Source organism: Periplaneta americana, chromosome 14, assembly GCF_040183065.1.
Source record: "Periplaneta americana isolate PAMFEO1 chromosome 14, P.americana_PAMFEO1_priV1, whole genome shotgun sequence".
Lineage (NCBI taxonomy): Eukaryota > Metazoa > Arthropoda > Insecta > Blattodea > Blattidae > Periplaneta > Periplaneta americana.
The window spans coordinates 59,322,996-59,348,283 of record NC_091130.1 but is presented as its reverse complement, the minus strand read 5'-3'; positions in this window follow the sequence as shown (position 1 = coordinate 59,348,283).

Sequence of the window (25,288 nt, the reverse complement as noted above, 5' to 3'; positions counted from 1 at the left end):
TAGGCTCAAGATATTGACTCGATACCTTACAGAGAAATAACGCAAAGTGAAACAGTCACACACCTGATCAAAATGCACATACGTAATTAAAATTTGATTCTTAATTACAAAACCTAGATGTTATAAATCTCTGTACTATCACAATGAACATAATACCCGACAGAGAGAGAGAGAGAGAGAAATATATATAGATATATAAATAAACTAAAATTCAATACACTCGGACTTATAAGTTGAATCATCTAGAAGGTAGTAATCAATTTGGAATAGAAAGTCGAACAATCAAGAAAACAATTTAACATTCCGTCACAGACTTTACTACGATATAACCAATAACAGTCATCCACAATTACGCCAGGCTATCTTGGAACTTAAACACGACGTAAGCACACAATATCTGCGTATCCTAATACTCACGCAAAACCAAATCACGAAACAACTTCACTTTCTCTAACATACTATGCATCAATACGACGTAACTCCCCACGACCTCACACAATCTGATACACGAACCAAGACATTCCCACAAGCGAATATTCTCATAAACAATTCAGCAAAAATATCGTAATCAAGTGTAACAGATACCAAACAAGTTCGTAATATAAATTAACTACTCCATGATACATTCATTCAGTTCATTCACTGAATTCGTGAATGAATTTAACTGTAAAACATAGAATCCTCAAGCATTAACTGGTCAACGTAGACTTCCTGAGTGTACTGAAATGGTCGACGTATGATTCCCGAGTGAAAGGCTTTGCTACTGAAGGTAAAAAGGAAAAATCGGTTCTCTCTCTCATTTGTTTCAAAATCCTAGTCGGCTAATAGGAATTTAGGTAACAAAAATGAAAGGGAAAAGACTGCGCTATGGGCGATATGCTAGTGATGCAAACTCTGTCGGTGACGTGGTCGTCGAGATGATCCGCTGATGCGTCGAGCTCGGCTCATAGGTTAGATGGGAATTGCATATCACAAATATTAGAGTACTTGTTATATTATGGAAAAGGAAAACATAATCACCAATTATGACCAGGATTATTTGTTCATAAAAGAATAAAATCAGCAGTAAAAAGATCGAATTTATCAGTGATAGGTTATCGTATTTAGTACTTAAGGGTAGATGGTACGATATCATAGTTATAAATACTCACGCCCTTACAAAAGAGAAAGACGACCATATCAAGGATAGCCTCTATGAGGAATCGGAACACACTTTTGATCAGTTATGCAGATATTACATGACAATTTTATTGGATAATTTCAACGCTAAAGTAGGACAGGAGGATATTTCTAAACCGATTTATTGGAAAAGAGAGCCTACACGTAAATAGTATTAACAATGGAGTTAGGTCAGTCAACTTTGCGAAATTTAATTGTCATAAGTACAACATTCCCTCATAAGGATATACATAAATATAGGCCTACTTAGACTTCTCCAGATGGATTGACATATAACCAAATAGGTCACATCTTGATAGATAAACGGAGACATACTAGTGTAATAGACATTCGAACTTTCAGGAGGACAGACTGTAATTCTGACCATTATTCGGTAATTGAATAATTAAGACAAAGACTATCAGTAGCCAAGCGAGTAGAGCAACATGTTAATATTAGTATCTTCAATGTTCAGAAATTGAAGGACGAGGAAACTAAGCGACATTATCAAGTAGAAATTTCAAATAGGTTTGCCACTTTACGAAGTTCCGACGAAGTTGAGAAAGAGTTAGATGTTACTAGCGTGTGGGAAAATATCAGACATAGTATCTTTATTTTTATTTTATTGGGTTATTTTACGACGCCATATCAACATCTAGGTTATTTAGCGTCTGAATGATATGAAAGTGATAATGCCGGTGAAATGAATCCGGGGTCCAGCACCGAAAGTTACACAGCATTTGCTCGTATTGGGTTGAGGGAAAACCCCGGAAAAAACCTCAACCAGGTAACTTGCCCCGATCGGGATTCGAACCCGGGCCATCTGGTTTCGCAGCAGACGCGCTGACCGTTATTCCACAGGTGTGGACAGACATAGTATCAAAATTGCAGCTGGACAGAGCATAAGTTATTATGAAACTAAGAAAAAGGAACCGTAGTTTGATTAAGATTGTTCCATAGTAGTAGATGGAAGGAAACAGGCAAAATTGAAATTCTTACAAGATCCAGTTGAGGCGAATAGAGATATTTCTTTCAATGAAAGACGGGAAGCAAGTCGTAAACTTAGGAATAAAGAGAGAGATTAGTTGAAGGAAAAACTGAATGAGGTAGAAACAAAAATAAGAATAAAAACATTCGAGATTTATATAAAGGTATAAAGGAATTTAAGAACGGATAACAGTAATCCTGAACAGATGGGTAACCACTAAATATACATAGACCAAATAGAAATGATCGCGATGAAATTCAAATACAAACTGCTGACCCATTTATACGCGAAACCACAGTTTCTGAAGTCCAAATTGTAATAGAATACCGGAAAAAGTACAAGTCTCCAGGTATCGATCAAATTCCAGCAGAATTAACACAAGAGAGTGGAAGCGCATTATCTAGTGAAATTCATAAGCTTGTACATGCTGTTTGGGAAAAGGAAATTGTACCAGAACAATGGAAGAAGTCCATAATTGTAGGCCTACCTATTTTTAAGAAGTGGGACAAGACTAACTGTAGTAACTTTCAAGGAATATCATTTTTTGTTGACGTCATACAAAATTTTGTCCAATATTCTTTTGAGAAGATTAACTCCATATGTAGATGAAATTATTGGGGATGATCAGTGCGGTTTGAGGCGTAATAGATCGACCATTGATCAGTTTTTTGTATTTGACAGATATTGGAGAAAAATGGGAGTATAAGGGTACAGTACATCAGTTGTTCATATTTTTCAAAAAGACATATGACTCGGTTAAGAAAGAAGTTTTATATAATAGTCTTATTGAATTTGGTATTCCCAAGAAACTAGTTCGATTAATAAAATGTGTCTCATTGAAACTTATAGCAGAGTTCGTTTAGCCAATTTCTATATGATGTTATTCCAATTCGCTGCCGGCTAAAGCAAGGAGATGCACTATCATCTTTACTTTTTAACTTCGCTCTAGAATATGCCATTAGGAAAGTTCAGGATAACAGAGGGATTTGGAATGAACGGGTTACATCAGGTTCCTGTCTATGTGGTTGACGTGAATATGTTAGAAGAAAATCCACAAACAATTAGGGAGAACACAGAAATTTTACTTGAAGCAAGTAAGGCGATATATTTGGAAGTAAATCCCAAAAAGACAAAGTAATACGGTTATGTCTCCTAACCAAAATATTGTACGAAATGGAAATACTATAAAAATTGGAGATTTATCCTTCGAAGACGTGGAAAAATTTAAATATCTAGGAGCAACAGTAACAAATATAAATGACACTCGGGAGGAAATTAAACGCATATGGGCAATACCTGTTATTATTCGGTTGAGAAGCTTTTGTCATCTAGTCTGCTGTCAAAAAATCTGAAAGTTAGAATTTATAAAACAGTTATATTACCGGTTGTTCTGTATGGTTGTGAAACTTGGATTCTCACTTTGAGAGAGGAACAGAGATTAAGGATGTTTAAGAATAAGATTCTTAGGAAAATATTTGGGACTAAGAGGGATGTAGTTATAGGAGAATGGAGAAAGTTACACAACGCAGAACTGCACGCATTGTATTCATCATCTGACATAATTAGGAACATAAAATCCAGACGTTTGAGATGTGCACGCATGTAGCACGTATGGGCGAATCCAGAAATGCATATAGTGTGTTAGTTGGGAGGCCGGAGGGAAAGAGACCTTTTGGGAGGCCGAAACATAGATGGGAGGATAATATTAAAATGGATTTGAGGGAGGTGAGATATGATGATAGAGACTGGATTAATCTCGCACAGAGGTAAGGTTCGATAGCGGGCTTACGTGAGGACGGCAATGAACCTGCAGGTTCCTTAAAGCCATTTGTAGGTAAGTAAGTAAGTTGAAGAAATGCTGATAAAAGTCATGATATGATTATGTTGCTACTGGTGCTAATAACGATGATACTTTTGTCAATGATGATCTTGCTCAGACTGATAATGATGACAACCTTCGACTGCGTTACGGACTAAAAAATTAAACTGGAATGTCGTCAGTTGAAAGACCAATGCCCGGTTTCTGGTACACATCATTTAACTCTCATTTACTTAACTGCGCTTATGAATTTAACTGCACTGATAACTTTTATAAGTTTCCGGAAAGTTAAATGTAGATTTATCAGCGCTTGTAACTAACAGTTGAGGTAACTTCAAATTCAGTATCTATTGTCGTCCATAGATGTCTGCACTAGTACTTTGTTAGTGACTTTTTAGTTATTTTTAGTTACTTTTGTTTGCAGAAGTTTTCAGTAGTAATATAGCTGAGATGTACACAGTGCGCTCTGTACTACTACTAGGAGCAAGGCTTTTTTTTTAAATTAAATAATCGTGTGATAAACGATACTGTACATGTACACTTTCATCTCAATTTTAATATGATTAAAAATCAATAATTGTTGGTATTTGGCGTGATTAACGAGGTAAATAATACTAGTGGAGGGAGAGAGAGAGAGAGAGAGAGAGAGAGAGCTAGATGTAACTTCTGCTACAAAACTACAACCGTATTCAGCTGTGGTCGCTATGGTAGCCATACTGAAAACATGTCAAAATATTTTACATTCGTCCATATGTCCACAAGAATGTTTTCATGTACTCAAGTGGAATTTTCAGAGCCCGAAATACCATTGGCATCGGTAGAACATCCAAGAATAAAATATTTCTTGACTGACGACATACAATCTGAAGTTGATGACGAAAATTAAGAGTGAGATGTTCGAAATTTCCTTTACAAAAATACATTATTATCCTAAAATGTCATAGAATGTAGAACATTTACCGTAAGTTGCGTAAATAAAACGCCAAGTTTTTAAAACTCTACAGATAGTATAGTAAATTAATTTACTCATTTTTAACATATAAGCACGTTAAATCATAGAAAACTCTGTTTGTACAGGTAATTGTCTTTCCAGAACAGGGCACAAGTCTCTTTTATAATTAACATGTGTTGCATGAAGTATCTCCTTTCATTAAATACACAGTAACTATGTTAATTTTCGTGCCAAATCCATTATGAAATATTTCTGAAAACAGAACTCGATGTTTTCAGAACTTAGTGTTTAAATAATTATAAAACTATACATACTGTAATCCAAGGTTTCGTTTTTCTGCCTACTGTCTTACATATACAACGAAACCCCTGTTTTTAAGAGGTGAATAATAAATGTGTATTGTATCCCCACACACTTACATATTTTAAAATCAAATCAATAGCCGACATGGTCACTTTCTGACGGAAATCACTTTTCTAGCAGTTTACACAGAAAGTTTATAACAATTGTCACCAAGTCTTCAGCGGATTCTTAAGTGTTGGTCTATAAATAAATTTCGAAAAATTTCTCTGAAAAAGTAGGTATTATAAGGTAGTTCAAGAGGCCCGTAAAAAGTTGAGAATTTCATAGTGAACACAGTCAAAGGTATTGTCATCGTATTAATTATATCTTACATCTACATTCACTCGTAATTTTTTTCCTTCTTAATTCTGACCTTATCGACTTCACAGCCATCTCTTCCGTAGTGTTCCCTGTTTATAGGAAGGTATATATAACAATATAAGGTATATATAACAATAAAATTAAGGATTTCTTTTGTCTTCTATTCTTTCTAATGTTATTCCCAATTCTATCTGTTTTCATTTATTTTTATGTACTATTAAGTATTTACATAGGTACTCTCTTACTTATAGTTTTAATATGGTATTTTAATTTAATTTGTATTTTTAAATTATCTTAAAAAATTGACGAATTATATTTCTTAGTAATTTGTGTCTGGGCACTAAAAAGTGTATTATAGAAATATGAATTAAATATTTTTAAAATCATTTCTCTTACGGATTTATATATATGCACTTAATAAAATGTTTTGCTTAAAAGAGGAGCAAAGAAAGATATATATTTAAATTAACATGTTGGCTAACCTACAAAGCAGAGTGACGCCAAATAGGAGTCACTGCTTAGTTGTGAACGAATGGTTTGTAAGTGTCTACAAAAAAAAAGTTAAGAAATAATTTTGCTTCACCTTCATTTTTGGCATTGTAAGTAAACGTACGGTGCTATTTTTTAAGAATATGTTTTTTTTATGAGTAATGTATAGTAGTTAACATTTATTACAATGGTTTTGAGATCGCCCATAACCTTAGTCAATTAAATTATGACGTGTTTACATTTGCCCCATAGTTTTAATTCCTTGGAGGTAATTGTAAACTTATTTTTCTATGGTTAAATTTCGTACTTTTCAGTCATCAAAGAGACCCCCACCCAACCAACTACACTGTAGAGGATTTAGAGAGGGTTGTCACAGATGTAAAAAATAGTAACTACAGTTATCGTGAAGCTCAGGAGAGGTAATGAGTTCCTATATCGTCATATATCATAGGTTAAAGGGACGAAATGTACCAGTGACCAAAATTGGAGTTGAAAGAAGTACAGTTCTTTCTTCTGAAACAGAACAAAAAATGTTAAGTTCCTGATAGCCCGTGCGAAAATTGGTGTTTACAATTACCCCCCTCTCAAAAGGGGTAAATGTGAACAAGTGGGGTAAAATTAAACTAGCAATTAAAAGATGAAAAAAAGCAACCTTATTATTTTGCACCCATTTTCAGAGAAAAGAAAGGTCTAAAAATAACACAATATTTCCTTGTCATGCTTACCGTTGCTGAGGGTTGTGCAATGTTGAAACATATTTGAAATCAGTGAAAAGTGTTTAAAATTACCCTGGTCTACACTACCACGATTTTATTGAAACTCGAAAATAGTAAATAGCACAGAAAATACAGTACATTAGTAAAATGTGGTTGCTCAATAAATTTAAGAGAGATAAACAAACTGCTACCCATTGGAGTAAAACTAACACCACTCGAACTCTTTCCATATTTGACGAATGATCGCCGTTTGATGGTCACATTTTGTGTGTATTTTATCAGATAAATGAGCAATGCCAAAGAAAAATTCAGATATTAATTTCACTTTTGATAAAGAAGAATTAATCAATCACAATTTTGAACACAAGAAAACACTTCTCGACAGTAAACGGATATTTTTGGACTGTGTTGTTTTTGTAATAGAAGCTTCAATTCCTATCATGTCTGTTAATGATATTCTAGACCGTTTTTAAATTCTTGCAGGATTGAGGAGAAGAATATCCGTACTTCAATACTATTCAGAATAATCAGAAGGATGGATAATGAAAAATACTTACATAGACTTAATATAATGGACTTAAACATGAAGATGCTTTGCATAGCTGGACTGAAACCAACTGACGAAGTTCTTAAAAATCCTTGGAAAATTAAAGTGTTCTTGGCATATCGATTAACGGTTTTTGTGTTAACTGTCATTATGGCATATGGAATTTTAGCTTCGTTTTATTACTACGGAGAAAGCATGGAAAGCATTCTAAATAACATTTGGAATTTAACGTTATTTTCTTCAGGTGCAGTATTTCTCTATTCCAATGACTGGAACCGGGCGTGTGAGTTAAGTCGCAAGATTGAAATGAAATCGCTCTTAAGCAGAATTACAACACTAACGGAAAGTCGAAAAATTCAAATCGTGAAGGAAACAAGATTCAAGATCAGGATGATAACTATCCTTTGTGTAATAATATGTGAATTTAATTTGATTGTATGGTTCTTTGAACCTTTACTGCATCACATTTTTGAAAATTCAAATTCAACAGCAACTAACGATAAAAACTCCATTCCAAAATTATTTCCCATTCCTGTTTCGTACCCATTCGATACTTCTGTTAACCCAGCGTACACTCTGATGTATTTTATGCTTGTAACCGTTATGTTTCTTCTGAGTCTGAAAGTTCTAGCCTCTTACACATGCGCAATAATACTGACAGTGTGTGTGTGTCTGCACAATTCAGAATATTAGTAACCACTCTGAATATCATTAAAGAAATCGATGATTCTGACTCAAAGAATATAGCGTATGACGACCTGGAACAACACGACTTCTCGACAAAACTCTGCAGAAAATCTGAAGATTTGAGGAAAGATATAGAAATGCTATTACATCAAAAGACCTCTGACTTAGACCACACAATAGACAAGGACATTAAAAATAAAAAGAGCAGAAAAAGCAATCAAAAAACTATGGATTATGAGGAATCAAGTGAATGTAGCGAAGGACTCAAAATGTTCGAGTATCTGAATGACTGCATCATACAACTTCAAACTGCAATCCAGTAAGTACTTACAGTAAAGTCTGGTTCGCAATAAACCGGGAACGGAAACGAGAACGAGAACGGGAATATTGTTAAAATAAATGTATTTAAATGGGAACATTCATAAGTAATGAGAAGCTTGCCGAAGCCCGAGAACGGGAACGTGAAAGTTAATTGTGAATGCACATATTTAAATATATTTATTTTAACAATATTTCCGTTCTCGTTCTCGTTACCGTTCCCGGTTTATTGCGAACCAGCTTTAACTCTAGTCCATTTATATCATAGAAATACTCGTATTACAAGATCAACATTCCAAATAATCCCCGTGTTCATAGTGAGAAGCGATTGAAATGTGTTTGGTATATACTGTGTCACTGATAGGAGTGCTTACGTTCGTCTTATGGGGCCTTTTTATTGGAGTATAAAAAGCCCTAGCTGAGTTCCATCCATACATTATGCTTCATTTTGAGTGAAAGCTGTGTTAATTTTACTAGTGTATATGTAATATATGGAAGCCTATTCCATTCGAACACAACTTAGGGTTGTAGTTAAAGATATTTTTACTATAACAATAATCTTCTTCTTCTTCTTCTTCTTCTTCTGTTGAATTTCTGGTTTAGACAATTTTGGTTGTTTCCGTTCACTGTTCTAACCATCTTGTTTGTGGTCGTCTCTGATCTCCTCGTCCTATTGTTCTGTACGATAGAGCTGTCTTTGAATAACGAGAGAATAACGAGCAATTTCATTTGAGCTGCTTGTATTCTAGATTTCTCTCTTTGCTTTATGACCCGTTTCACTGCCAAATTTTAGCATTTTTTTTTTTTTTTTTTGCTGTAATGTTGTGTAATCTGACTTGAGTTTCTCTTAACGTTTGCTTCCCGAAATGTTTTCTTATAATTCAATTTACTGTATTATATTTATTTGTAGTTTCTGTTCTCTCTCCTCATTTCCTGAATTTGTTATAATCAGAGACCGGAAGTTTAGGCATTATGAATCATTGAAATAGGCAGGCAAAAAGGCATCGTAAATAGCTAAAATACGCAATAAAAGGCAATTACAAAAACCTTGCACTTTCCACAAAGCGATTTCGACAGCAAGAAAATCTTTACATAAGTCGAATGCCAATTGAGATTTTCTATTCGATGTTGCAATTACTGTTGGAAGCAAAGAAATCTTTTTCCCAATTGCCTTGGAAAGCGTATTTTTGTGTTTGGTTGTACTGATATGTTGCGATATGAAATATTTAGCTAGCTACAACGTCGCAATGAAAACTGAAAGAAAAATAACCGTTAAAAATAACGTTAGACCCGCACTCACTGTTGCCTTGTCAAATAAACACAAGCTATAATTAAAACGCTTACTGTTATACATTTTTCCACAGCAGCACTCATTGTTGCAAAGAGAATATGAACTGACTTAAAGACAATAATATACATTCGGTGAAGTCACTTTAATTGTAGCGGTTATAGAAATAAATTAAAATATACCCGTAGGCAATTTTTATTAATAAATTAATAAATAATAAGTGAATAATTAAATAAAGGCAAAAAAAGCATTTATTTTGTAAATTAATATTTATATTAAAAAAGGCAGAAAAGGACAACATAAAACTGTGACGTTTCAATCACGAAGCTATAATTCGTACAGATTTACTTTCAAAATGAAGACAGATTTAACACATCTAAAAAGGCATTCTGCCAAAGTACCGGTCTCTGGTTATAATATTCCCCAAATAGTTAAATGATGACACTTGCTCTATTATTTTATTATTCACAACAATCATAATAATTTATTTCAGTGAGAGTTAAAGCATTATCGTCTACTCAACAAGCATTATATATATATATATATATATATATATATATATATATATACACACACAAACATATTCCCAAATGTCAAAGATTAGAACATAGTGCGCTCGATAAAAGTTACGTGTATACCTACGTGAGTTTGAATTAAACGGTAAAATATATTGAGTTTTAATATATTTCAAGTAGTACTAGATAATGGAAACAAATTACAATGAGAATTTATCGTGAATCTATTTTAGCGTTATTAGAATGAATGTCTAAAAAATAAACTACCATGTAGTCAGCGAGCATTAAGTTTAGTATGATAAAATTAATTGTATTGTTATACATACATGACAATGACGTAAATAAATCCTTGCGAGCGAACTAAATAAAAAATAAGCGTTCATAGAAAAGTGATCCTCTTTTATGTGCATTAAAATACTACATTGCGTCTGAGCCATGTTGACACGGAAATTGACCGGTCGCATATCGGGTAGGAAGCCACGCGTTTGCCGTCAAGAAGTCATATGTGCTCTCGCAACCGCTGTGATAGACTAGAACGCGTGCATGCCGTCTATCATCTCATCAACGCGATCACCTCCATAATTAAAACAGTTGGTGCAATGTCATGAAAATATTTTTAAAAGTCGACACCTGAGAGTAACGGTTAGAGCGTCTGGCAGCGAAATAAGGTGGCCCGGATTCGAATCACGGTCGGGGCAAGTTACCTGGTTGAGGTTTTTTCGGGGTTTTCCCTCAACCCAATTTGAGCAAATGCTGGGTAACTTTCGATGCTGGACCCCGGACTCATTTCACCGGCATTATCACCTTCGTCTCATTCGGACCCTAAATAGCCTAAGATATTGATACAGCGTCGTAAAATAGCCTACTTATATAAAAATATATATTTAAAAAATTCATAGTGGAACTAAAAATTAAAAAAAAGTACGGGATATACTAAAAGAGTTTAGTTTTTCGTATGTCCTTGCAGTTACTAAAAGTAGTGTAAAATATGAATCATTTAAATAATATTCATATACTTGTGAAAATATCATAACACTGAATTATGATTCAACAAAATTCTCATCGAAAATTTTGAAAAGTAATTACGGTGAAATAGAAATAGTTATTTGAAAATATTAAAAATGCTGAATAAAATAAAAGGAATTTATAGGAAGTCCATCAAATTTCATTTTAACAGGACTGAAGAATACTGATATATAAAATATTAAACTTTAATTTATACTGTACAACTGAGGAATGTTCCTCTACATTTAAAGACGCTGTATCAGCTACTAGGTTATTTGGCGTCGATAGCACTGGTGACAGCAACTTTCACCTTACAGTCTGAGAATAACTCGGGGAAGTGCTAATCAGGTAATCAACCCAAGCAGGAATCGAACTCACGCCCGAGCGCAGTCTCGAGTCAACAGGTAAACGAGCTACTGCCTGGTTACGCCTGTGGCTAGGTTCCTTTTCAAAAATTAAACTGTGCTGTTAGTGTTGTGAATGAAGTGCTGCAGAACAGCGCTTAGAACCAGTTTATATTCGACCGGTTGGAGAACAACTGGCGAGATTGAATATCCGATCGAATATCCGATTTTAAGCGGTTGCGCCTATTGTTTTACAGAGTAGACAGAACACCAAACGCAATTCACCATACAAGAAGTCTGATGACATTATATGACTACACAAATGGAGTAACAATTTAAGGAAATTTACTTTCCCTAATTAAAAAAAAATGTTAGCTTGAAATAGGTCTATAATTGATTGGACACTTTGGTATATTTATCTTCATAACTAATACGTAAATCAACTAATGGACACCTATAACAACAAAGGAAATAGGTGTAATGCATACTTGAATTCTGACATCTAAACATATGCAAGAATAAAATAAATTACAATTACTATACCTACAAAATAGAAGAGCAAATAAGTACACACTTACTATTGTAACGTTCATACTTTAAACTCAAAATGCATAGGTTACCTGTAAAAGAGTAGTAGTTAAAATAGCCTATGGCTTTTAATTATTCTATGCGGATGTGTCTTATTATTATTTCATTAATAAATCGTTTTTAAGGAGATAGAAAATTACTAACAAAATAAAAACACTCTCAAGCTATAATGATTGTAGTTTCATGATCTGTTGTTTCTGACGATACCCAACTGCAATGAACGAATGAACGAATGGGGAGAGAGGAGGAAATATCAATTGAAAGACACACGATGATAATCGCGTCCTTGCAACGATTCCTGAAACTCTTGGATGGCTGAATGTCGTCTGTCCTTCATGATCCAGAGTCGTCCATCCGAGAAAGAGTCGGACATTCGATAAACGAACATTAGATCACTCTGCGAGACAGAAGAGCTTTGCATACTGCCTATAGCGCCGGGCGTTTTGTAGCAATGTATAATTCCTATTTTTCGTAACCGGTTGTGCACGACTCTAGTTGTGAAACAAGTTCTGTCCGCATTTCGTATTTAATGTGGGGTATAAAGGGCATGCACGGATTCATTTTGCGTATTATGCCATCGAAACACCTCGTAAGACACAACCTCTAATCTAAAGTAATTCACTGATGACAATAAGAGCAAACGGCATCTCTTTCTAATCACCATAGCTCTTAAAATGGAACAAGTAGTCAGAAACTGTTGATTCTTTAATTCATACGTTTTTTTCAATTTCAGTTCTAGTAGGTTATTTTACGACACTTTATCAACATCTTAGGTTATTTAGCGTCTGAATGAGATGAACGTGATAATGCCGGTGAAATGAGTCCGGGATCCAGAAAAAGAAAGTTACACAGCATTTGCTCACGTTGGGTTGACGGAAAATCCCGGAAAAAAACCTCAACCAGGCAACTTGCCCCGATCGGGAATCGAACCCGGGCCACCTGGTTTCACGGCCAGACGCGCTAACCCTTACTCCACAGGTGTGGACTTTATTCATGTCATCACATAGCAACCACACTACAATATTCAACGTTTATGAGAGCCTCAGGCTTCGTATTGAAGTGTATTGATTTGCTATAAATATGCAGTGCTATATCCTATTGTATTCTTGAAAGAGTTCACCACATAAAATTCGTTTTTCAGGCTGGCAAACGAGGTTAATGATTTGGTCACTTTCTACTTCTTCAACGCTCAGGCTGCTGCTGCAACAACAATTGCAGTCAGTTTCTTTCTCCTCAAAGCAGTAAGTATAAATAGCTTGTACAATAATAAAATTTATGTACTTGACGAATAATTTATTTTTATTTATTTATTTATTTATTTAGGATATTAACGTGCAAAACAACAGCACAAGGCCAATTACTGTTTAGCACAAGAAACAAAACAAATCAACAAATGATGATGAGAATGAATGATAGAAAATGGCAGTGAGATGAAATACAATCAATATAACAGTCTATAAGTAATATTGTAAAGATATGCAATTGACAAGAATAGTATGATACATATATTTTAACAATGGCATAAATTAATAAAACTGACATAAAAACTAAAAAAAGATATACTACACATTAAATGGATCCAAGTTCATTCCATACAAATTAGCATATTTAATACATCTGCAGACGGGAGACAGAGATTTAGGATTTCTATTATAAAACATTTTATGAAATCTTAAACCATTAGCAGGAATACGAAGACTGATATTGCTTATGAAAGATTCACAATCAATATCACCCTTAATGACTTTACAGAAAAATAAATAATCAAGATCCTGACGTCTGGTGAACAAACTACCGCAATTGAAATATTTGCAATTAATCTCATAGTTATAATCGGAATTTGGTAAACATCTATAAGAACACAAGGAAATAAATTTTCTTTGAGTATTCTCTAATTTATCCGAGTGAGTGGAAGTAATGGAGTTCCATACAACAGATGCATATTCAAGCTTGGATCTAACCAACGTATAGTATAAAATTAATAAACACATAGGAGTAGAAAAAGAATAAGTTATAGATCTAATTAGACCAAGCATTCTTAATGAATGGGTATAAATATATTGCACATGATCATGGAAATATAATTTTGAATCAAGTAAGACACCAAGATCTCTAATACAATCTTTCTTAGTAATTACGACATTACTAAGAGAATAATTAAATTTTTGGGAAGTAGTTTTCCGTGAGAAGGAAATAACAAAAGTTTTGGATTGATTAATTTTCATTCCATTTTCAACAGACCATTGTAAAATTGAATTAATGTCATTTTGAAGAATTTGACAATCAGCCGAACTATTAATTTTACGAAAGATTTTGAGATCATCCGCAAATAAAAGGCAGCTAGAACTTATTCTTTTACTTATATCATTTATAAATAATAAAAATAGGAGAGGTCCCAATGTAGACCCTTGAGGAACTCCGCATACACTATTAAATGGAACCGAGAGAGAATTACCTAGTCGAACACAAGACTGTCTATCTGTTAAATAATTTTCAAACCAATTAACGTAGTTAGTGGAGAGACCAAAATTACTTAATTTATTTAATAAAATTTTGTGAGGAACAACATCAAATGCTTTGCTAAAATCAAAATAAATTGAGTCAATTTGACCTTGAGTTTCGACAACAGGCATAATGAGATTGAGATAGGAAACTAAATGTGTAGTAGTAGATTTCCCTCTAATAAATCCATGTTGGGCCGAATTGATCTTATTTTTCACATAAAATGAAATGTGTTTGTGAATAATTTTTTCAAAAATTTTAGAAAAATTGTTTAGGATAGAAATGGGTCTATAATTAGTAACACTGTTTTTATTACCATTTTTAAAACTGGAATAATGGATGCTTCCTTCCAAAGTGACGGGTAAATTCCTGTTTTTAAACTAAGATTGAATAAAAAAGTTAAAATGGGTATGAAAATATTAGAGCAACCCTTGATTATAAAATTAGGAATGTTATCTGTACCTTTAATAATAATAATAATAATAATAATAATAATAATAATAATAATAATAATAATAATACTGGCTTTTAAGGAACCCGGAAGTTTATGCACTTGAAGAATAATAATAATAATAATAATAATAATAATAATAATAATAATAATAATAATTATTATTATTATTATTATTATTATTATTATTATTGGCTTTTAAGGAACCCGGAGGTTCATTGCCGCCCTCACATAAGCCCGCCATTGGTCCCTAACCTGAGCAAGAATAATCCAGTCTCTATCATCATATCCCACCTCCCTCAAATCCATTTTAATATTACCTTCCCATCTACGTCTCGGCCTCCCCAAAGCCTTTTTCCCCTCCGGCCTCCCAACTAACACTCTACATGCATTTCTGGAATCGCCCATACGTGCTTCATGCCCTGCCCATCCCAAACGTCTGGATTTAATGTTCCTAATTATGTCAAGTGAAGAATACAATGCGTGCAGTTCTGTGTTGTATAACTTTCTCCATTCTCCTGTAACTTCATCCCTCTTAGCCCCAAATATTTTCCTAAGCACCTTATTCTGAAACACTCTTAACCTATGTTGCTCTCTCAAAGTGAGTCCAAGTTTCACAACCATGTAGAACAACTCGTAATATAACTGTTTTATAAATTCTAACTTTCAGATATTTTGACAACAGACTGGATGATAAAAGCTTATCAACCGAATAATAACAGGCATTTACCATAATAATAATAATAATAATAATAATAATAATAATAATAATAATAATACCGAAAATCTGGTATAAAGTATCTCTCATTGAAGTAACTATGACTTTTAACCGTAATAATTTGCGTTACAGCCTACAAAAATTAACAGTAACGTGAATTCAGCGAACAAGCTGAACAAAAGTAAATGTTGCAAGCAAACGTGTCTAATAATGTCAATCACATCCGCCGCTCGAAACCTCAGTATTTGGGCAGCAAATAGCCAATAAACACTTCAAGCAGAGTACGTTCTTAATGATCGCGGTAGCTTTTTGTTCATTTCCTTACCTCAATGTTAATTTATTAAAACAACTCATTCAGGTACTCAGATATCGGGGAACTTTTTCCTGTACTACTAATATTTCTTTATGCAGCTAATAACGAACATGAGCAGATAACCGTCACGTTAAATTCAATTCATTTGACGTATTCCATTTATCTTACACCAGCATTTTATATTTCACATATGGAACAAGTAAAAATTATAAAGAAATCAAAATATACAATATTATTATTAAAACAAAGTAGTAGTTTAAGTCAATTTACAACCATAGACATACATACAAATGTATTCTGCCCAAGAGCAGGCCTTTCATTGCAAACCCAGCATTCTCCGATCTTTTCTATTTTCTGCCTTAGTCTCCGCATATGATCCATATTATAATGATGTCGTCTATCACCTGATATCTTCTCCTGCCCTGAATTCTTCTCCCGTTCACGATCCTCTTCAGTGCATCTTTCAGTAGGACGTTTCTTCTCACTCAGTGACCCAACCAATTACCGGTATTTATTCTCTTTACTATCAGTTTCAGCATCGTTCTTTCTTCACCTATTCTTTCCAACACAGTTTCCTTTCTTACTCTGTCTGTCCATTTCACACGCTCCGATATTCTCCATATCCACATTTCAAATTCTTCTAGTCGCTTCTCTTCACTTCGTCGTAATGTCCATGTTTCTGCTCCATACAATGCCAAACTCTACACAAAGCACTTCACTAGTTTCTTCCTTAGTTATTTTTTTTCAGAGGTCCGCAAAATATGTTCTTTTTCTATTAAAAGCTTCGTTTTCCATTGTTATCCTCCTTTTGACTTCCTGGCACCAGCTCATGTTACTGCTTACAGTACACCCCAAGTATCTGAAGCTGTCCACTTGCTCTATTGCCTCATTTAGAATTCGCAAGTTTACTTTCTTTATTTTTCTTCCTATGACCATGGTCTTGGTCTCGTTTGCATTTATCTTCATCCCATACTCTTACTCTTTCGAATTTGTCTTTACTCTTTCGAAATTGTCTTTACTCTTTCGAATTCTGCACACCTTAACACCAAATTACATTTCGTCTCGTTTCTCTTATCTATACTCTAACCACGACGTAAATACCAGATCACTTATCTGTGGCACGCTAAGTATACCTCTTCATAGAACATCTTGTTATTCATCATCTTTTACAGTATCCACCTCGCGTCAATGGAATTCCTTGTCACAAAGTATTAGGGGCTGCAAGACAATAAACACCTTTAAGAACAGCTTAAAAGATAACCTTATTAGCATTTCACTCCAATCATACTGATTTAAACTATCACTGACTACATTGTTACTTCTTTCTTTTAGACATCATCCTGATTGTGCTGTATTTTCAAAATTGTCTCATAATAATCTCTTTCTATTATCTAATATTATTTGAAATATATTAACATTCTATGTATTTTAGCTTATTTCTGCTACACAGTTTATTTCAGTGTTTAATTAATAGACCATAGTATTTTGTTGCTTAATTCGTAAATAACTCTTGTATACATGTAACTCTAATCTAAATCAAATTGTTGAATTCTTGTAAGTTCATGCATATGTATATACTCTTTTTGCTGGTTGAGTGGTAGAGAAGGCCTTACGGCCTTAACTCTGCCAGCTAAAATAAATTATTATTATTATTATCATTATTATTATTATTATTATTATTATTATTATACTACTCACAGCTGTCATTTAGCTCCAGTGGCATATCCCTTAGTACAGTCTCCTCTTCTGCTAACAAGGCCATATCATTAGCATCTCTTATGCACTTTATTCTTTATTCTTCTTTTTAAATTAAAAACTATTATATATAGTTTTTTTTTTCAAAACTAGGCTGAATCATTGATATTCCGAATAATGTCCTCGAATAATAGATCTCTGTTAATGCTACATCTAATTTCTTTCAGGACATAGGACCTGTCAGCAACATCAAGTTCGCCTGTTCCTGTCTCTGTCTGATTATTGTGGGCGCACTTGTATTTTCATTTCGTGAAGACATTGTGACTCATGTAAGCACATTGACTAACCATACTTTTGTTGAATTGTTAATCATTAGAGAAGAGCGGATTAAAATATATTGAAAATAGAAAATATAAAAAATATAACAATAATAATAGGCCTAATAATAGGCCTAATAATAATAATAATAATAATAATAATAATAATAGGCCTAATAATAATAATAATAATAATAATAATAATAATAATAATAATTTAATTATTCAAAAAAATTAAACCAAAAATAAGGAATAAATTTTAAAACTGCAGAGAAAAGATATTATGTACTCTTATCTACGAATTTTACTAGATCTCACTCTCATATACGATGCTAAACTCAAACTTTATTGTTCATGTTACATGTGTAACATATAAAACTAGCTACCGGCGTAGTTCAGTCGGCTGAGGCGCTTGTCTGCCGATCCGGAGCTGCGCTCGGGGGTGGGTTTGATTCCCGCTTGGACTGCTTGGGTTTTTCCGAGGTTTTCCCCAACCATAAGACCAATATCAGCGAATCCTCGGCCTCATCTCTCCAATTACCATCTCGTTTTGCTAAATATAGCGTTGATATAGCGTCGTTAAATAACCATCTAAAAACAATATTCTAAACACTCATTTCTTTACATTCATAAGTGGATATAAATTCTTATAGTATAACTATCGATGTAATAATAAATCTTTAAAACGTAACTAATCATCGGATTATTTGAATATAATAAATAAATGATAGTGGCTAAGATAATTGAAAGGTTCAGGGCCATAGTGGGCCAAGCACCATTCATTAAAAACTGAGAAAGCAAGGGTTAAAGTTAAGTAGATGTCATAGTTTAATGAAGATAGATATATCATTCACTTTTAATGTGTATATTTATATTACTTGCTATATGTTTCCATTGAATTATGGTTTTAGTAAATGGCGCTTGGCCCACTATGGCTCTGAACCCTTCAATTGAGGACTGAATATGATAAACGATGGAAGTGTCAAAACCTACAATTTCCGTTCCTTTGAATTGAATGATAGTATGTGCCAAGTTTTATAACCTGTTACACATAAAAAGTGCCAGAATATTTGTCCAAAGGTTTTGCTAGTTTTAAATTTACTGGCTGAGTAGCCTCAGGAAATTTGAAAGTACCTCTGCTAGATATCAAGCCACACTTCAGTTGAAATTGGCAGCCCTACTGATCTTATATTATGGTTAGTGACTAGTTAAAAAAGTGCTTTCTCTTAATTTGTTACTCTATTACACTCTTGTTTTATATCTAATATTATTTTTCTTAGTACTAGAAGTTTATGAATGTAAACTAAAGGTTTTGAAAAGTAAAAAGGAACATGTTTCTTTTGTTTTTCCTTTTTTTTTTTTCTTTCTGAAAACAAAATATTCATTCAGCGAATGAGTGAGTAACGAGAGAAACAGGGAGCGAATGTGTATGATAGTGTGTCAACAATAGTGAATGAGAGTATATAACAAAGTATGACGAGTAACAAATTGGCAGATAAAGTGACACACTAAGAGACATAGCAACAGAACGACAAAGTGACAGGGAAGAATGACAATTCCACAATGACAAGGATAGATAAGTGTGACAAGTGACAGAATGACCGACAGACAAGAGTGACAGTAACTGCTGTGCAAAAGTGACAGACTGGCTAACAAGAACGACAAAACATAGACAAGCAAAACTTTAACTCAATATGCGACAAAGTGACTGAGAGAGTAACTAAAGAAACGATGGATCTCTAACAGGATGACAGAGTGACTGACTATGCAACTGATGGAATGACAATGACTGACTAAGGGAGCAAAGGAGCGGCTGACGCACCGACAGAACAGTTGACTGAGCGACAGAGCGACTAACAAAGCGACTGAGCCACTGACGAAGCGACGGAGCGGCTGTCAGAGCGACGGAGTGATTGAGAGAAAGACAGTGTGACTGAGAAGGCAAAAGAGTGACAGTGCGACAGAGTCACTGAGAGAGCGACAGTGTCACTGACAGAGCGGCAGTCTCCGACAGAGGGGCAGAATCACTGACAGCGGCAGAGTGACTGATAGAGCGAAAAGTGGCTGGCAGAGGAATAAATTGACCTATGGCGACAGAGTGCTTGCAAGAGCAACAGACTGACAGACAGAGCGATATAATGACTGATAGAGCGACAGACTGACTGACAGAGCGATATAGTGACTGATAGAGCGACAGATTGACTGACAGAGCGATATAGTTACTGATAGAGCGACAGACTGACTGACAGAGCGATATAATGACTGATAGAGCGACAGACTGACTGACAGAGCGATATAGTGACTGATAGAGCGACAGACTGACTGACAGAGCGATATAATTACTGATAGAGCGACAGACTGACTGACAGAGCGATATATTGACTGATAGAGCGACAGACAGACTGACTGACAGAGCGATATATTGACTAATAAGTTAGAGCGACAGATTGACTGACTGCGACAGAGTGACAAAGCAACAGTGTGGCTGACAGCACCAGAGTGGTTGAAAGTACAATAGACTTACAGCGTTACAAATTGACTGACAGCAACAGAATGGCTGGAAAAACAACAGATTGACAGAACGATAGAGTGACTGACAGAGAGCGACAGATTGACTTATTGCGACAGAATGGCTGAATGAACAATATATTGACAGAGCGATAGAGTGACTGACAAAGCAATAGGGTCGTGGACTGCGACAGAGTGGTTGACGGTGCGACAGAGTGACTAATAGCAACAGAGTGGCTGAAAAAGTAACAGACTGACAGAGCAATAGATTGACTGATTGCGACAGAATGGCTGACAGTGGGACAGAGTGACTGACAGAGCAACAGATTGACTGATAGAGTGGCTGAAAGAGCAACAGACTGACAGAACGACAGATTGACTGATTGCGACAGAATGGCTGAATGAACAATATATTGACAGAGCGATAGAGTGACTGACAAAGCAATAGGGTCGTGGACTGCGACAGAGTGGTTGACGGTGCGACAGAGTGACTAATAGCAACAGAGTGGCTGAAAAAGTAACAGACTGACAGAGCAATAGATTGACTGATTGCGACAGAATGGCTGACAGTGGGACAGAGTGACTGACAGAGCAACAGATTGACTGATAGAGTGGCTGAAAGAGCAACAGACTGACAGAACGACAGATTGACTGATTGCGACAGAATGGCTGAAAGAGCAACAGATTGACAGAGCGACAGAGTGGTTGACGGTGCGACAGAGTGACTGACAAAGCAACCGAGAAGTTAACTGCGACAGAGTGGTTGACGGTGCGAAAGGGTGCGTGTTAGAATGATAGAGTACCTGCCAGAGCAAGAGTGACTGTCAGAGCGATAGTGGCTGCCAAAGCGACAGTTGACTGACTGTGCAAGAGTGTTTGAAGATGCGACAGAGTAGCTGACAGCGCAACAGTGATTGACGGTGCGGCAGAGTGGCTGACAGAGCGACAGAGTGGTTGACTTTGAGAGGGTATAGCTCACTCAGTGAGTAGAGTGACTGAATGAATGACTGACTGAGTGACGGAATTCTCTTATTCCCGACACATTTTATAATTTGTGATATTTTAATGTAAAATCATGTAATTAGAAGTTCTCGAAATACTGTGGCCTATACGTAATCTTGTCGATATTTTTGTCCATAAATATTTCCTATAAAATTTTACCTATTCTTTGGAATTTTAGAAGAGAAGATTATTCATAAAGTTCAAGACAAGCTCAGGAAAACAAGGACGCAAACGGTTTGGTATCAGGAATAGCTGAACTACACACGTAATATAAATTGCGCCTATTTAATTGCTGTATACTACGTGTAGTGAGAAGATATAATAATGAATATTGTTCTCTTTGATTAATCACAGAGCTCAGCAGTGAAGGACGCACTATACGACCTTCGCTGGTACAACCACAGCACCAGATTCCGAAAGACGTTTGGAATCTTCCAGATACGCGTTCAGACTCCATTTTATATTAGCCTTGGTCCTCTTAACAAAATGACTATGGGACAATACCAAGAAGTGAGTTTTATTACGGCGTAACTTCTGTATGTTTCAGTAAAGCAGTTTGAACTTAAAATTAATTTTAGAATTTTAATTGTTACATTTTAAGATACAGCAGAAAGAAGAAGAAAAATGCCCACTCCTATGGAGTAACGGTTAGCGCGTCTGACCGCGAAACGAGGTTGCCTGGGTTCAAATCCCGGTCGGAACAAGTTACCTGGTTCAGGTTTTCCGGGGTTTTCCCCTCAACCCTTTAACAACGAATACTGGATAACTGTCGGTGCTGGACCCCGAACTCATTTCAGCGGCATTATCACCTTCATTTCATTACGACGCTAAATAACCTGAAATGTTGATACAGCACCGTAAAATAACCCACTAAAAAAATTGGACAAAGTAAGATGATTAAGCGTTGTTACCTGTGATTTGTTATTGTTCAAGTGTTCTCCGTACATATATTTTTCGATATCCCATATCATAAAAGTAGGATTAGTTTGCAGTTTGGGAATTTGAAATAAAATATACTCGTATATGACTTTTATAAATTCTTCATCATGTTTGTGAATGTGAACACAAGTAAAAACTTTTAATATTAATTCCTCTACAATATTTGTGGAAGAACATTTTACATCGTAAATTTCATTTGAAGAAAAGTTTGATGGAAATAATGTCTTCATATTCCAGATCTTAGGAATAAATTACTCCAAAACGTAACAAGTTTCATTACATACATACAGTAGAAAATAATACACAAAGCTAGTTTAAGATGCGTCAACAATTCTAATACAGTACGTAGTTAATCATCAAAACGAATTTAATTCTTCCATTAGACCCTAATACTCTTTTCCTTTTCCTTTACACGGATTGAATAGGGGAACTATTGTCATGGTGTAAAATAAATTACATTGAGAAAGATTTGCATAATGCGAATTAATGTTAGAAATATGCATAATACAATTTTTTTTTTTAAAGGAACAATGTTGAAGATAAATTTATAATTTTCCTATTTTCCAAAATCCATTTGTTGTCAGTTTTGAGAACTAATTGTATTGAATCACGGCCGACTTCATGGTGACAGCAATTTTGATTAATACATTCAAACAATGGCATCAACAGTCACCGACTTGAGAGCAAGATAGTGACAAAACGAAATGGAACACCCAGAACATCAGCCTAACCTTCAGACTAAAACATTCATACAACAGATGGACTTGGCCTCTATTCCTGATGCATAATACAAGTAATGAAGGGAGCTTATCCAGCCTGGAACGATGATGGATGGATCATCAGTTGACAACTATAGGACGCAAGATAGACATGCCAGGCCGGCAATGGGACGGAGGAACGCTCTCTGGAGGACACAGACCTCATTATGCTCATTAATGGTCTTGCTCGGCATCTTTCCGATGCCTTGGCAAGCGTCCAGTTCGAAGATCTTGCACTTGACGCCGAAGTTGGGGCGCTGCCTGGGGTCGTCCTGCTCGCTGCAGATCTCGATGTCCAGCAGCGTGGGACATACCGCATCGCCCATGCTCTTGACGCCGGCCAGCCGTCGTAACGCAGACAGAGTTGATCTTCATGTTGCCGATGGAGAGCACCTCGCCTTGTGGAAATTCTCGACCATGGCTTCATTAAAGATCGGACATCCTCTCTCCTTTCTTCGTGGAAGTTTTGTTCTTGTGAACTTTCTACCCGTGCTCAAGCAGGTACGCTACACATTAAATGAGAAAGATCTCTTCTAACGAAATAGAGTTAGGAAATGATCCCAGGATGGAGGCAGCATTCCCTCGCTGAACCGCTATTCCAATGCGTTGACGAAGGAAATTGATACATCTAGGATCGCCGGTACGGGACAGTAGGCGTGTACCAATTTGGGAGAGTAGATCTTTAGCGTCTCTACACCACGGACCAAAGGTCTCAACTGCAAAAGCGACGAAGATGTAATTTGATGTTAAAGTAATGAAAGTAATGAAATTGCACATTTTCGGAATACCGACTTTCCGTCTCTCTGTAGACTTTTATTCCCATTTAATATTTAAGAATCAATTCAAGAAGAATTTATGCACATCCATTGCCACTTTTTACTAGATGTCGTAAGACGGCAAATTACGAGAAAACAGCGATAAATATCTCGATTACCTTTTTGCATAAGAGAGTGATAAATGAAATTGAGTACGAGTATGTCCCTAGGCATTTTTATTTCAAATACAATTATTTTTTCTTATACAACTATACGAAAAAGCAAAACTTATTTAAACAGAATGTCATATTTCAAAACGTCTGACCATGAGAGGGTTATAGACGTTTGAAAAACTTTGATTATATTTAAATGATCCTACATTTTTTAATATACACTTTTAACAGTTATATAATTACTGATTAGCTTTGTAACTTATTTACTGTGTTAAACATTAGGAAATTGCCTGGCTGACTAGTTTCGAAGCGGTATTCTTCATTGTCCCGCACGGGACCTTCACTAGACTTCGGACAATGAAGAATACCGCTTCGAAACTAATTAGTTAGATAATTTTCTAATGTTTAACACAGTAAAGAAGTTATAAAGTTAGTCAGTGTTTAAAGGAACTATTTTCTCAAGAACTTCAGAGGTTAATAAGAAAGTTTTATTGGGTTTGTATTGTGAAAGAATGCCCGCAACGACGTCTGCAATAAATCTTCCAGCGGCGTCTGTGGTTACATGGATGGAAATCCATATTTTACTACTTCCTACACTTTGTCGTATGCGAGATATAACATCACCATAGTATTTCGGTACATAGTACTTTCGTAAAGTTGATTCACTGGGGAGTTCCCTTTTAACGTATTTCCGCATAAGTCTTTTAAATGTGCATTTTAAACCTTATTTATTGATATATTGGCACATACGAGTATCATTTTACATAAATCGTGAAAAAAATTATTTCTGTGTGGTACACACTGAATTGTAACTTACATGTGATTCTTGATCATCTTCCTCAGTTGAAACTGTCACCTGCGCATTATGTTTTTTCGTATTACAATGTTGTGTTACTGATTTACGTTTCGTATCTTTAATTTCTGTGCTGCATAATTTATATATTATTATTTACCCTACTTGCTGCGAAATGTTGTGTGCCTAATTTACATATCAACTTGTTTACTGTTCATACATTTGATGATTCAGCTATTATAAATGTTGTACGTTACGTAAGATAGGTAACATAATGCTGGAGGTCT